The sequence below is a fragment of the Schistocerca serialis genome, unplaced genomic scaffold (genome assembly GCF_023864345.2).
Source record: "Schistocerca serialis cubense isolate TAMUIC-IGC-003099 unplaced genomic scaffold, iqSchSeri2.2 HiC_scaffold_1363, whole genome shotgun sequence".
Lineage (NCBI taxonomy): Eukaryota > Metazoa > Arthropoda > Insecta > Orthoptera > Acrididae > Schistocerca > Schistocerca serialis.
The window spans coordinates 3,913,228-3,926,042 of NW_026047584.1; positions in this window are offsets into that span (position 1 = coordinate 3,913,228).

Below are 12,815 nucleotides of genomic sequence, written 5' to 3' on the forward strand. Positions count from 1 at the left end.
GAGGGTCCAAGGGATACAGTAAACCTGAAGTGATGCATCGAAATCTATAACTAGTGTCACTGGAATGGTGCAAAATATAGACAGTAAGAAGAGTCAGTCTTCTTGTACTTAAGTCGGCATTGTGGCTTTTGTATTTAATTCCGATGCAATTTCTGTGTTTCATCGGCAATAAGGTCGGAGGGATACAGTAAACCTGAAGTGAAGCATCGGAATCTATAACTAGAGTCACAGGAATGGTTCAAATCATAGACAGTAGGAAGAGTCAGTATTATTGTACTTAAGTCGGCATTGTGCCTTTTGTATTTAATTCCGATGCAATTTCTGTGTTTAATCGTCAATAAGAAGGTCCAAGGTATACAGTAAACCTGAACTGATGCATCGGAATCTATAACTAGGGTCACGGGAATGGTTCAAAACATAGTCAGTAAGAAGAGTCAGTCTTCTTGTACTTAAGTCGGTATTGTGCCTTTTCTATTTAATTCCGAAGCAATTTCTGTGTTTCATCGTCAATAAGAAGGTCCAATGGTTACAGTAAACCTAGAGTGAAGCATCGGAATCTATAACTAGTGTCACAGGAATGGTTCAAAACATAGACAGTAAGAAGAGTCAGTCTTCTTGTACTTAAGTCGGCATTGTGCCTTTTCTATTTCATTCCGATGCAGTTTCTGTGTTTCATCGTCAATAAGAAGGTCCAAGCGATACAGTAAACCTGGAGTGAAGCATCGGAATCTATAACTAGTGTCACAGGAATGGTTCAAAAAATTGACAGTAAGAAGAGTCTGTCTTCTTGTACTTAAGTCGGCATTGTGCCTTTTGTACTTAATTCCGATGCAATTTCTGTGTTTCATCGTCAATAAGAAGGTCAGAGGGATACAGTAAACCTGAAGTGAAGCATCGGAATCTATGACTTGTGTCACAGGAATGGTTCAAAACATAGACAGTAGAAGAGTCAGTCTTCGTGGACTAAAGTTGGCATTTTGCCTTTTGTATTTGATTCCAATGTTATTTCTGTGTTTCACCGTCAATAACAAGGTCCAAGGGATACAGTAAACCTGAAGTGAAGCAACGGAATCTATAACTATTGTCACTGGAATGGTTCAAACTAATATCAGTAAGAAGAGTCAGTCTTCTTGTACTTAAGTCGGCTTTGTGCCTTTTCTATTTCATTCCGATGCAATTTCTGTGTTTCATCGTCAATAAGAAGGTCCAAGGGGTACAGTAAACCTGAAGTGAAGCATCTGAATCTATAACTAGTGTCACTGGAATGGTTGAAAATATACACAGTAAGAAGAGTCAGTCTTCTTGTACTTAAGTCGGCATTGTGCCTTTCGTATTTAATTCCGATGCAATTTCTGTGATTCATCGTCAATAAGAAGGTCCAAGAGATACAGTAAACCAGAAGTGAAGCATCGGACTCTATAACTAGTGTCACAGAAATGGTTCAAAACATAGACAGTAGGAAGAGTCAGTCTTCATGTACTTAAGTCGGCAGTGTGCCTTTTGTATTTAATTCCGATGCAATTTCTGTGTTTCATCGTCAATAAGAAGGTCCAAGGGAAACAGTAAACCTGAAGTGAAGCATCGGACTCTATAACTAGTGTCACAGGAATGGTTCAAACATAGTCAGTAAGAAGAGTCAGTCTTCTTGTGCTTAATTCGCCATTCCGCCTTTTGTATTTAATTCCGATTTAATTTCTGTGTTTCATCGGCAATAAGGTCAGAGGGATACAGTAAACCTGAAGTGAAGCATCGGAATCTATAACTAGTGTCACAGGAATGGTTCAAAACAGAGACAAGAGGAAGAGTCAGTCTTCTTGTACTTAAGTCGGCATTGTGCCATTTGTATTTAATTCCGACGCAATTTCTGTGTTTCATGGTCAATAAGAAGGTCAGAGGGATACAGTAAACCTGAAGTAAAGGATCGGAATCTAAAACTAGTGTCACAGGAATGGATCAAAACATAGACAGTAGGAAGAGTCACTCTTCTTGTACATAAGTCGGCATTGTGCCTTTTGTATTCAATTCCGATGCAATTTCTGTGTTTCATCGTCAATAAGAAGGTCAGAGGGACACAGTAAACCTGAAGTGCGGCATCGGAATCTATAACTAGTGTCACAGGAATTGTTCAAAACATATTCAGTAAGAAGAGTCAGTCTTCTTGTTCTTAAGTCGGCATTGTGCCTTTTGTATTTAATTGGGATGCAATTTCTGTGTTTCATCGTCAAAAAGAAGGTCCAAGGGATACAGTATACCTGGAGTGAAGCATCGGAATCTATAACTAGTGACACAGTAATAGTTCAAAACATAGACAGTAAGAAGAGTCAGTCTTCTTGTACTTAAGTCGGCATTGTGCCTATTGTATTTAATTTCGATGCAATTTCTATGTTTAATCGTCAATACGAAGGTCCAAGGAATACAGTAAACCTGATGTGAAGCATCGGAATCTATAACTAGTGTCACTGGAATGCTTCAAAATATAGACTGTAAGAAGAGTCAGTCTTCTTGTACTTAAGTCGGCATTGTGCCTTTTGTATTTAATTCCGATGCAATTCCTGTGATTCATCGTCAATAAGAAGGTCCAAGGGAAACAGTAAACCTGAAGTGATGCATCGAAATCTATAACTAGTGTCACTGGAATGGTGCAAAATATAGACAGTAAGAAGAGTCAGTCTTCTTGTACTTAAGTCGGCATTGTGGCTTTTGTATTTAATTCCGATGCAATCTCTGTGTTTCATCGGCAATAAGGTCGGAGGGATACAGTAAACCTGAAGTGAAGCATCGGAATCTATAACTAGAGTCACAGGAATGGTTCAAATCATAGACAGTAAGAAGAGTCAGTATTATTGTACTTAAGTCGGCATTGTGCCTTTTGTATTTAATTCCGATGCAATTTCTGTGTTTAATCGTCAATAAGAAGGTCCAAGGTATACAGTAAACCTGAACTGATGCATCGGAATCTATAACTAGGGTCACAGGAATGGTTAAAAACATAGTCAGTAAGAAGAGTCAGTCTTCTTGTACTTAAGTCGGTATTGTGCCTTTTCTATTTAATTCCGAAGCAATTTCTGTGTTTCATCGTCAATACGAAGGTCCAAGGGTTACAGTAAACCTAGAGTGAAGCATCGGAATCTATAACTAGTGTCACAGGAATGGTTCAAAACATAGACAGTAAGAAGAGTCAGTCTTCTTGTACTTAAGTCGACATTGAGCATTTTCTATTTAATTCCGATGCAATTTCTGTGTTTCATCGTCAATAAGAATGTCGAAGGTATACAGTAAACATGAAGTAAAGCATCGGAATCTATAACTAGTGTCACAGCAATGATTCAAACTATAATCACTAAGAAGAGTCAGTCTTCTTGTACTTAAGTCGGCATTGTGCCTTTTCTATTTTATTCCGATGCAATTTCTGTGCTTCATCGTCAATAAGAAGGTCCAAGGGATACAGTAAACCTGGAGTGAAGCATCGGAATCTATAACTAGTGTCACAGGAATGGTCCAAAAACATAGACAGTATGAAGAATCAGTCTTCTTGTACTTAAGTCGGCATTGTGAGTTTTCTATTTAATTCCGATGCAATTTCTGTGTTTCATCGACAATAAGTAGGTCAGAAGGATACAGTAAACCTGAAGTGAAGCATCGGAATCTATAACTAGTGTCACAGGAATGGTTCAAAACATAGACAGTAAGAAGAGTCAATCTTCGTGTACTAAAGTTAGCATTTGGCATTTTGTATTTAATTTCAATGCTATTTCTGTGTGTCACCGTCAATAACATGGTCCAAGGGATACAGTAAACCTGAAGTGAAGCATCGGAATCTGTAACTAGTGTCACAGGAATGGTTCAATACATAGACAGTGGGAAGAGTCTGTCTTCTTGTACTTAAGTCGGCATTGTGCCTTTTGTACTTAATTCCGATGCAATTTCTGTGTTCCATCGTCAATAAGAAGGTACAAGGTATACAGTAAACCTGAAGTGAAGCATCGGAATCTATAACTAGTGTCACAGGAATGGTTCAAAACATAGTCAGTAAGAAGAGTCAGTCTTCTTATACTTAAGTCGGCATTGTGCCTTTTCTATTTAATTCCGATGCAATTTCTGTGTTTCATCGTCAATAAGAAGGTCCAAGGGTTACAGTAAACCTGGAGTGATGCATCGGAATCTATAACTAGTGTCACAGTAATTGTTCAAACATAGACAGTAAGAAGAGTCAGTCTTCTTGTACTTAAGTCGACAATGTGCCTTTTCTATGTAATTCCGATGCAATTTCTGTGTTTAATCGTCAATAAGAATGTCCAAGGTATACAGTAAACCTGAAGTAAAGCATCGGAATCTATAACTAGTGTCACAGCAATGGTTCAAACTATAATCACTAAGAAGAGTCGGTCTTCTTGTACTTAAGTCGGCATTGTGCCTTTTCTATTTAATTCCGATGCAATATCTGTGTTTCATCGTCAATAAGCAGGTCCAACGTATACAGTAAACCTGGAGTGAAGAATCGGAATCTATAACTAGTGTCACATGAATGGTTCAGAACATAGACAGTAAGAAGAGTCAGTCTTCTTGTACTTGAGTCGGCATTGTGAGTTTTCTATTTAATTCCGATGCAATTTCTGTGTTTCATCGTCAATAAGAATGTCGAAGGTATACAGTAAACATGAAGTAAAGCATCGGAATCTATAACTAGTGTCACAGCAATGATTCAAACTATAATCACTAAGAAGAGTCAGTCTTCTTGTACTTATGTCGGCATTGTGGCTTTTCTATTTTATTCCGATGCAATTTCTGTGCTTCATCGTCAATAAGAAGGTCCAAGGGATACAGTAAACCTGGAGTGAAGCATCGGAATCTATAACTAGTGTCACAGGAATGGTCCAAAAACATAGACAGTATGAAGAATCAGTCTTCTTGTACTTAAGTCGGCATTGTGAGTTTTCTATTTAATTCCGATGCAATTTCTGTGTTTCATCGACAATAAGTAGGTCAGAAGGATACAGTAAACCTGAAGTGAAGCATCGGAATCTATAACTAGTGTCACAGGAATGGTTCAAAACATAGACAGTAAGAAGAGTCAATCTTCGTGTACTAAAGTTAGCATTTTGCATTTTGTATTTAATTTCAATGCTATTTCTGTGTGTCACCGTCAATAACATGGTCCAAGGGATACAGTAAACCTGAAGTGAAGCATCGGAATCTGTAACTAGTGTCACAGGAATGGTTCAATACATAGACAGTGGGAAGAGTCTGTCTTCTTGTACTTAAGTCGGCATTGTGCCTTTTGTACTTAATTCCGATGCAATTTCTGTGTTTCATCGTCAATAAGAAGGTACAAGGTATACAGTAAACCTGAAGTGAAGCATCGGAATCTATAACTAGTGTCACAGGAATGGTTCAAAACATAGTCAGTAAGAAGAGTCAGTCTTCTTATACTTAAGTCGGCATTGTGCCTTTTCTATTTAATTCCGATGCAATTTCTGTGTTTCATCGTCAATTAGAAGGTCCAAGGGTTACAGTAAACCTGGAGTGATGCATCGGAATCTATAACTAGTGTCACAGTAATGGTTCAAACATAGACAGTAAGAAGAGTCAGTCTTCTTGTACTTAAGTCGACAATGTGCCTTTTCTATGTAATTCCGATGCAATTTCTGTGTTTAATCGTCAATAAGAATGTCCAAGGTATACAGTAAACCTGAAGTGAAGCATCGGAATCTATAACTAGTGTCACAGCAATGGTTCAAACTATAATCACTAAGAAGAGTCGGTCTTCTTGTACTTAAGTCGGCATTGTGCCTTTTCTATTTAATTCCGATGCAATATCTGTGTTTCATCGTCAATAAGCAGGTCCAACGTATACAGTAAACCTGGAGTGAAGAATCCGAATCTGTAACTAGTGTCACATGAATGGTTCAGAACATAGACAGTAAGAAGAGTCAGTCTTCTTGTACTTGAGTCGGCATTGTGAGTTTTCTATTTAATTCCGATGCATTTTCGGTGTTTCATCGTCAATAAGAAGGTCCAAAGTTACAGTAAACCTGGAGTGATGCATCGGAATCTATAACTAGTGTCACAGGAATGGTTCAAACATAGACAGTAAGAAGAGTCAGTCTTCTTGTACTTAAGTCGACATTGTGCCTTTTCTATTTAATTCCGATGCAATTTCTGTGTTTCATCGTCAATAAGAAGGTCCAAGGGTTACAGTAAACCTGGAGTGAAGCATCGGAATCTATAACTAGTGTCACAGGAATGGTTCAAAACATAGACAGTAAGAAAAGTCAGTCTTCTTGTACTTAAGTCGACATTAAGCCTTTTCTATTTAATTCCGATGCAATTTCTGTGTTTCATCGTCAATAAGAATGTCCAAGGTATACAGTAAACCTGAAGTGAAGCATCGGAATCTATAACTAGTGTCACAGGAATGGTTCAAACATAGTCAGTAAGAAGAGTCAGTCTTCTTGTACTTAAGTCGGCATTGTGCCTTTTCTATTTAATTCCGTTGCAATTTCTGTGTTTCATCGTCAATAAGAAGGTCCAAGGGTTACAGTAAACCGGGAGTGAAGCATCGGAATCTACAACTAGTGTCACAGGAATGGTTCAAAACATAGACAGTAAGAAGAGTCAGTCTTCTTGCACTTAAGTCGGCAATGTGCCTTTTGTATTTAATTCCGATGCAATTTCTGTGTATCATCGTCAATAAGAAGGTCTGAGGGATACAGTAAACCTGGAGTGAGGCATCGGAATCTGTAACTAGTGTCACAGGAATGGTTCAAAACATAGACAGTAAGAAGAGTCAGTCTTCTTGTACTTAAGTCGGCATTGTGCCTTTTTTAATTAATTCCTATGCATTTTCTGTGTTTCATCGTCAATAAGAAGGTTCAAGGGATACATTAAAGCTAGAGTGAGGCATCGGAATCTATAACTAGGGTCACAGGAATGGTTCAAAACATAGACAGTAAGAAGAGTCTGTCTTCTTGTACTAAAGACGGCATTGTGCCTTTTGTATTTATTTCCGATGCAATTTCTGTGTATCATCATCAATTAGAAGGTCCAAGGGATACAGTCAACCTGGAGTGAAGCATCGGAATCTATAACTAGTGTCACGGGGATGGTTCGAAACATAGACAGTAAGAAGAGTCAGTATTCTTGTACTTAAGTCGCCATTGTGCCTTTTGTATTTAATTCTGATGCAATTTCTGTGTTTCATCGTCAATAAGAATGTCCAAGGTATACAGTAAACCTGAAGTAAAGCATCGGAATCTATAACTAGTGTCACAGAAATAATTCTAACTATAATCACTAAGAAGAGTCAGTCTTCTTGTACTTAAGTCGGCATTGTGCCTTTTGTATTTAATTCCGATGCAATTTCTGTGTTTCATCGTCAATAAGAAGGTCCAAGGTATACAGTAAACCTGGAGTGAAGCATCGGAATCTATAACTAGTGTCACAGGAATGGTTCAAAACGTAGACAGTATGAAGAATCAGTCTTCTTGTACTTAAGTCGGCATTGTGAGTTTTCTATTTAATTCCGATGCAATTTCTGTGTTTCATCGACAATAAGTAGGTCAGAAGGATACAGTAAACCTGAAGTGAAGCATCGGAATCTATAACTAGTGTCACAGGAATGGTTCAAAACATAGACAGTAAGAAGAGTCAATCTTCTTGTACTAAAGTTAGCATTTTGCCTTTTGTATTTAATTTCAATGCTATTTCTGTGTGTCACCGTCAGTAACATGGTCCAAGGGATACAGTAAACCTGAAGTGAAGCATCGGAATCTATAACTGTTGTCACCGGAATGGTTCAAACTATTATCAGTAAGAAGAGTCAGCCTTCTTGTACTTAAGTCGGCATTGTGCCTTTTCTATTTCATTCCGATGCAGTTTATGTGTTTCATCGTCAATAAGAAGGTCAGAGGGATACAGTAAACCTGAAATGAAGCATCGGAATCTGTAACTAGTGTCACAGGAATGGTTCAAAACATAGACAGTAGGGAGAGTCAGTCTTCTTGTACTTAAGTCGGCATTGTGCCTTTTGTATTTAATTCCGATGCAATTTCTGTGTTTCATCGGCAATAAGGTCAGAGGGATACAGTAAAGCTGAAGTGAAGCATCGGAATCTATAACTAGTGTCACAGGAATGGTTCAAAACATAGACAGTAGGAAGAGTCAGTCTTCTTGTACTTAAGTCGGCATTGTGCCTTTTGTATTTAATTCCGATGCAATTTCTGTGTTTCATTGTCAATAAGAAGGTCAGAGGGATACAGTAAACCTGAGGTGAAGCATCGGAATCCAAAACTAGTGTCACAGGAATGGTTCAATACATAGACAGTGGGAAGAGTCTGTCTTCTTGTACTTATGTCGGGATTGTGCCTTTTGTATTTAATTCCGATGCAATTTCTGTGTTTCATCGTCAATAAGAAGGTACATGGTATACAGTAAACCTGAAGTGAAGCATCGGAATCTACACTCCTGGAAATGGAAAAAAGAACACATTGACACCGGTGTGTCAGACCCACCATACTTGCTCCGGACACTGTGAGAGGGCTGTACAAGCAATGATCACACGCACGGCACAGCGGACACACCAGGAACCGCGGTGTTGGCCGTCGAATGGCGCTAGCTGCGCAGCATTTGTGCACCGCCGCCGTCAGTGTCAGCCAGTTTGCCGTGGCATACGGAGCTCCATCGCAGTCTTTAACAATGGTAGCATGCCGCGACAGCGTGGACATGAACCGTTTGTGCAGTTGACGGACTTTGAGCGAGGGCGTATAGTGGGCATGCGGGAGGCCGGGTGGACGTACCGCCGAATTGCTCAACACGTGGGGAGTGAGGTCTCCACAGTACGTCGATGTTGTCGCCAGTGGTCGGCGGAAGGTGCACGTGCCCGTCGACCTGGGACCGGACCGCAGCGACGCACGGATGCTCGCCAAGACCGTAGGATCCTACGCAGTGCCGTAGGGGACCGCACCGCCACTTCCCAGCAAATTAGGGACACTGTTGCTCCTGGGGTATCGGCGAGGACCATTCGCAACCGTCTCCATGAAGCTGGGCTACGGTCCCGCACACCGTTAGGCCGTCTTCCACTCACGCTCCAACATCGTGCAGCCCGCCTCCAGTGGTGTCGCGACAGGCGTGAATGGAGGGACGAATCGAGACGTGTCGTCTTCAGCAATGAGAGTCGCTTCTGCCTTGGTGCCAATGATGGTCGTATGCGTGTTTGGCGCCGAGCACCACAATCAGGACTGCATACGACCGAGGCACACAGGGCCAACACCCGGCATTATGGTGTGGGGAGCGATCTCCTACACTGGCCGTACACCACTGGTGATCGTCGAGGGGACACTGAATAGTGCACGGTACATCCAAACCGTCATCGAACCCATCGTTCTGCCATTCCTAGACCGGCTAGGGAACTTGCTGTTCCAACAGGACAATGCACGTCCGCATGTATCACGTGCCACCCAACGTGCTCTAGAAGGTGTAAGTCAACTACCCTGGCCAGCAAGATCTCCGGATCTGTCCCCCATTGAGCATGTTTGGGACTGGATGAAGCGTCGTCTCACGCGGTCTGCACGTCCAGCACGAACGCTGGTCCAGCTGAGGCGCCAGGTGGAAATGGCATGGCAAGCCGTTCCACAGGACTACATCCAGCATCTCTACGATCGTCTCCATGGGAGAATAGCAGCCTGCATTGCTGCGAAAGGTGGATATACACTGTACTAGTGCCGACATTGTGCATGCTCTGTTGCCTCTGTCTATGTGCCTGTGGTTTTGTCAGTGTGATCATATGATGTATCTGACCCCAGGAATGTGTCAATAAAGTTTCCCCTTCCTGGGACAATGAATTCACGGTGTTCTTATTTCATTTTCCAGGAGTGTATAACTAGTGTCACAGGAATGGTTCAAAACATAGTCAGTAAGAAGAGTCAGTCTTCTTGTACTTAAGTCGGCATTGTGCGTTTTCCATTTAATTCCGATGCAATTTCTGTGTTTCATCGTCAATAAGAAGGTCCAAGGGTTACAGTAAACCTGGAGTGATGCATCGGAATCTATAACTAGTGTCACAGGAATGGTTCAAACATAGACAGTAAGAAGAGTCAGTCTTCTTGTACTTAAGTCGACATTGTGCCTTTTCTATTTAATTCCGATGCAATTTCTGTGTTTCATCGTCAATAAGAATGTCCAAGGTATACAGTAAAACTGAAGTAAAGCATCGGAATCTATAACTAGTGTCACAGCAATGGTTCAAACTATAATCACTAAGAAGAGTCGGTCTTCTTGTACTTAAGTCGGCATTGTGCCTTTTGTATTTAATTCCGATGCAATTTCTGTGTTTCATCGTCAATAAGCAGGTCCAACGTATAGAGTAAACCTGGAGTGAAGAATCGGAATCTATAACTAGTGTCACAGGAATGGTTCAGAGCATAGACAGTAAGAAGAGTCAGTCTTCTTGTACTTGAGTCGGCATTGTGAGTTTTCTATTTAATTCCGATGCATTTTCGGTGTTTCATCGTCAATAAGAAGGTCCAAAGTTACAGTAAACCTGGAGTGATGCATCGGAATCTATAACTAGTGTCACAGGAATGGTTCAAACATAGACAGTAAGAAGAGTCAGTCTTCTTGTACTTAAGTCGACATTGTGCCTTTTCTATTTAATTCCGATGCAATTTCTGTGTTTCATCGTCAATAAGAATGTCCAAGGTATACAGTAAACCTGAAGTAAAGCATCGGAATCTATAACTAGTGTCACTGGAATGGTTCAAAACATAGTCAGTAAGTAGAGTCAGTCTTCTTGTACTTAAGACAGCATTGTGGCTTTTCTAATTAATTCCGATGCAATTTCTGTGTTTCATCGTCAATAAGAGGGTCCAAGGGTCACAGTAAACCTGGAGTGAAGCATCGGAATCTATAACTAGTGTCACAGGAATGGTTCAAAACATAGACAGTAGGAAGAGTCAGTCTTCTTGTACTTAAGTCGGCATTGTGAGTTTTCTATTTAATTCCGATGCAATTTCTGTGTTTCTTCGTCAATAAGAAGGTCTGAGGGATACAGTAAACCTGAAGTGAAGCATCGGAATCTATAACTAGTGTCACAGGAATGGTTCAAAACATAGAGAGTAAGAAGAGTCAGTCTTCGTGCACTAAAGTTGGCATTTTGCCTTTTGTATTTAATTCCAATGCTATTTCTGTGTTTCAGCGTCAATAACAAGGTCCAAGGGGTACAGTAAACCTGAAGTGAAGCATCGGAATCTATAACTATCGTCACTGGAATGGTTCAAACTAATATCAGTAAGAAGAGTCAGTCTTCTTGTACTTAAGTCGGCATTGTGCCTTTTCTATTTCATTCCGATGCAGTTTCTGTGTTTCATCGTCAATAAGAAGGTCCAAGCGATACAGTAAACCTGGAGTGAAGCATCGGAATCTATGACTAGTGTCACAGGAATGGTTCAAAAAATTGACAGTAAGAAGAGTCAGTCTTCTTGTACTTAAGTCGGCATTGTGCCTTTTGTATTTAATTCCGATGCAATTTCTGTGTTTCAACGTCAATAAGAAGGTCAGAGGGATACAGTAAACCTGAAGTGAAGCAACGGAATCTATAACTAGTGTCACAGGAATGGTTGAAACATAGACAGTAAGAAAAGTCAGTCTTCTTCTACTTAAGTCGGCATTGTGCCTTTTGTATTTAATTCCGATGCAATTTCTGTGTTTCATCGTCAATAAGAAGGTCAGAGGGACACAGTAAACCTGAAGTGCGGCATCGGAATCTATAACTAGTGTCACAGGAATTGTTCAAATCATAGTCAGTAAGAAGAGTCAGTCTTCTTGTCCTTAAGTCGGCATTGTGTCTTTTGTATTTAATTGGGATGCAATTTCTGTGTTTCATCGTCAAAAAGAAGGTCCAAGGGATACAGTATACCTGGAGTGAAGCATCGGAATCTATAACTAGTGACACAGTAATGGTTCAAAACATAGACAGTAAGAAGAGTCAGTCTTCTTGTACTTAAGTCGGCATTGTGCCTTTTGTATTTAATTTCGATGCAATTTCTGTGTTTCATCGTCAATACGAAGGTCCAAGGAATACAGTAAACCTGAAGTGAAGCATCGGAATCTATAACTAGTGTCACTGGAATGCTTCAAAATATAGACTGTAAGAAGAGTCAGTCTTCTTGTACTTAAGTCGGCATTCTACCTTTTGTATTTAATTCCGATGCAATTCCTGTGATTCATCGTCAATAAGAAGGTCCAAGGGATACAGTAAACCTGAAGTGATGCATCGAAATCTATAACTAGTGTCACTGGAATGGTGCAAAATATAGACAGTAAGAAGAGTCAGTCTTCTTGTACTTAAGTCGGCATTGTGGCTTTTGTATTTAATTCCGATGCAATTTCTGTGTTTCATCGGCAATAAGGTCGGAGGGATACAGTAAACCTGAAGTGAAGCATCGGAATCTATAACTAGAGTCACAGGAATGGTTCAAATCATAGACAGTAGGAAGAGTCAGTATCATTGTACTTAAGTCGGCATTGTGCCTTTTGTATTTAATTCCGATGCAATTTCTGTGTTTCATCGTCAATAAGAATGTCCAAGATATACAGTAAACCTGAACTGATGCATCGGAATCTATAACTAGGGTCACAGGAATGGTTCAAAACATAGTCAGTAAGAAGAGTCAGTCTTCTTGTACTTAAGTCGGTATTGTGCCTTTTCTATTTAATTCCGAAGCAATTTCTGTGTTTCATCGTAAATAAGAAGGTCCAAGGGTTACAGTAAACCTAGAGTGAAGCATCGGATTCTATAACTAGTGTCACAGGAATGGTTC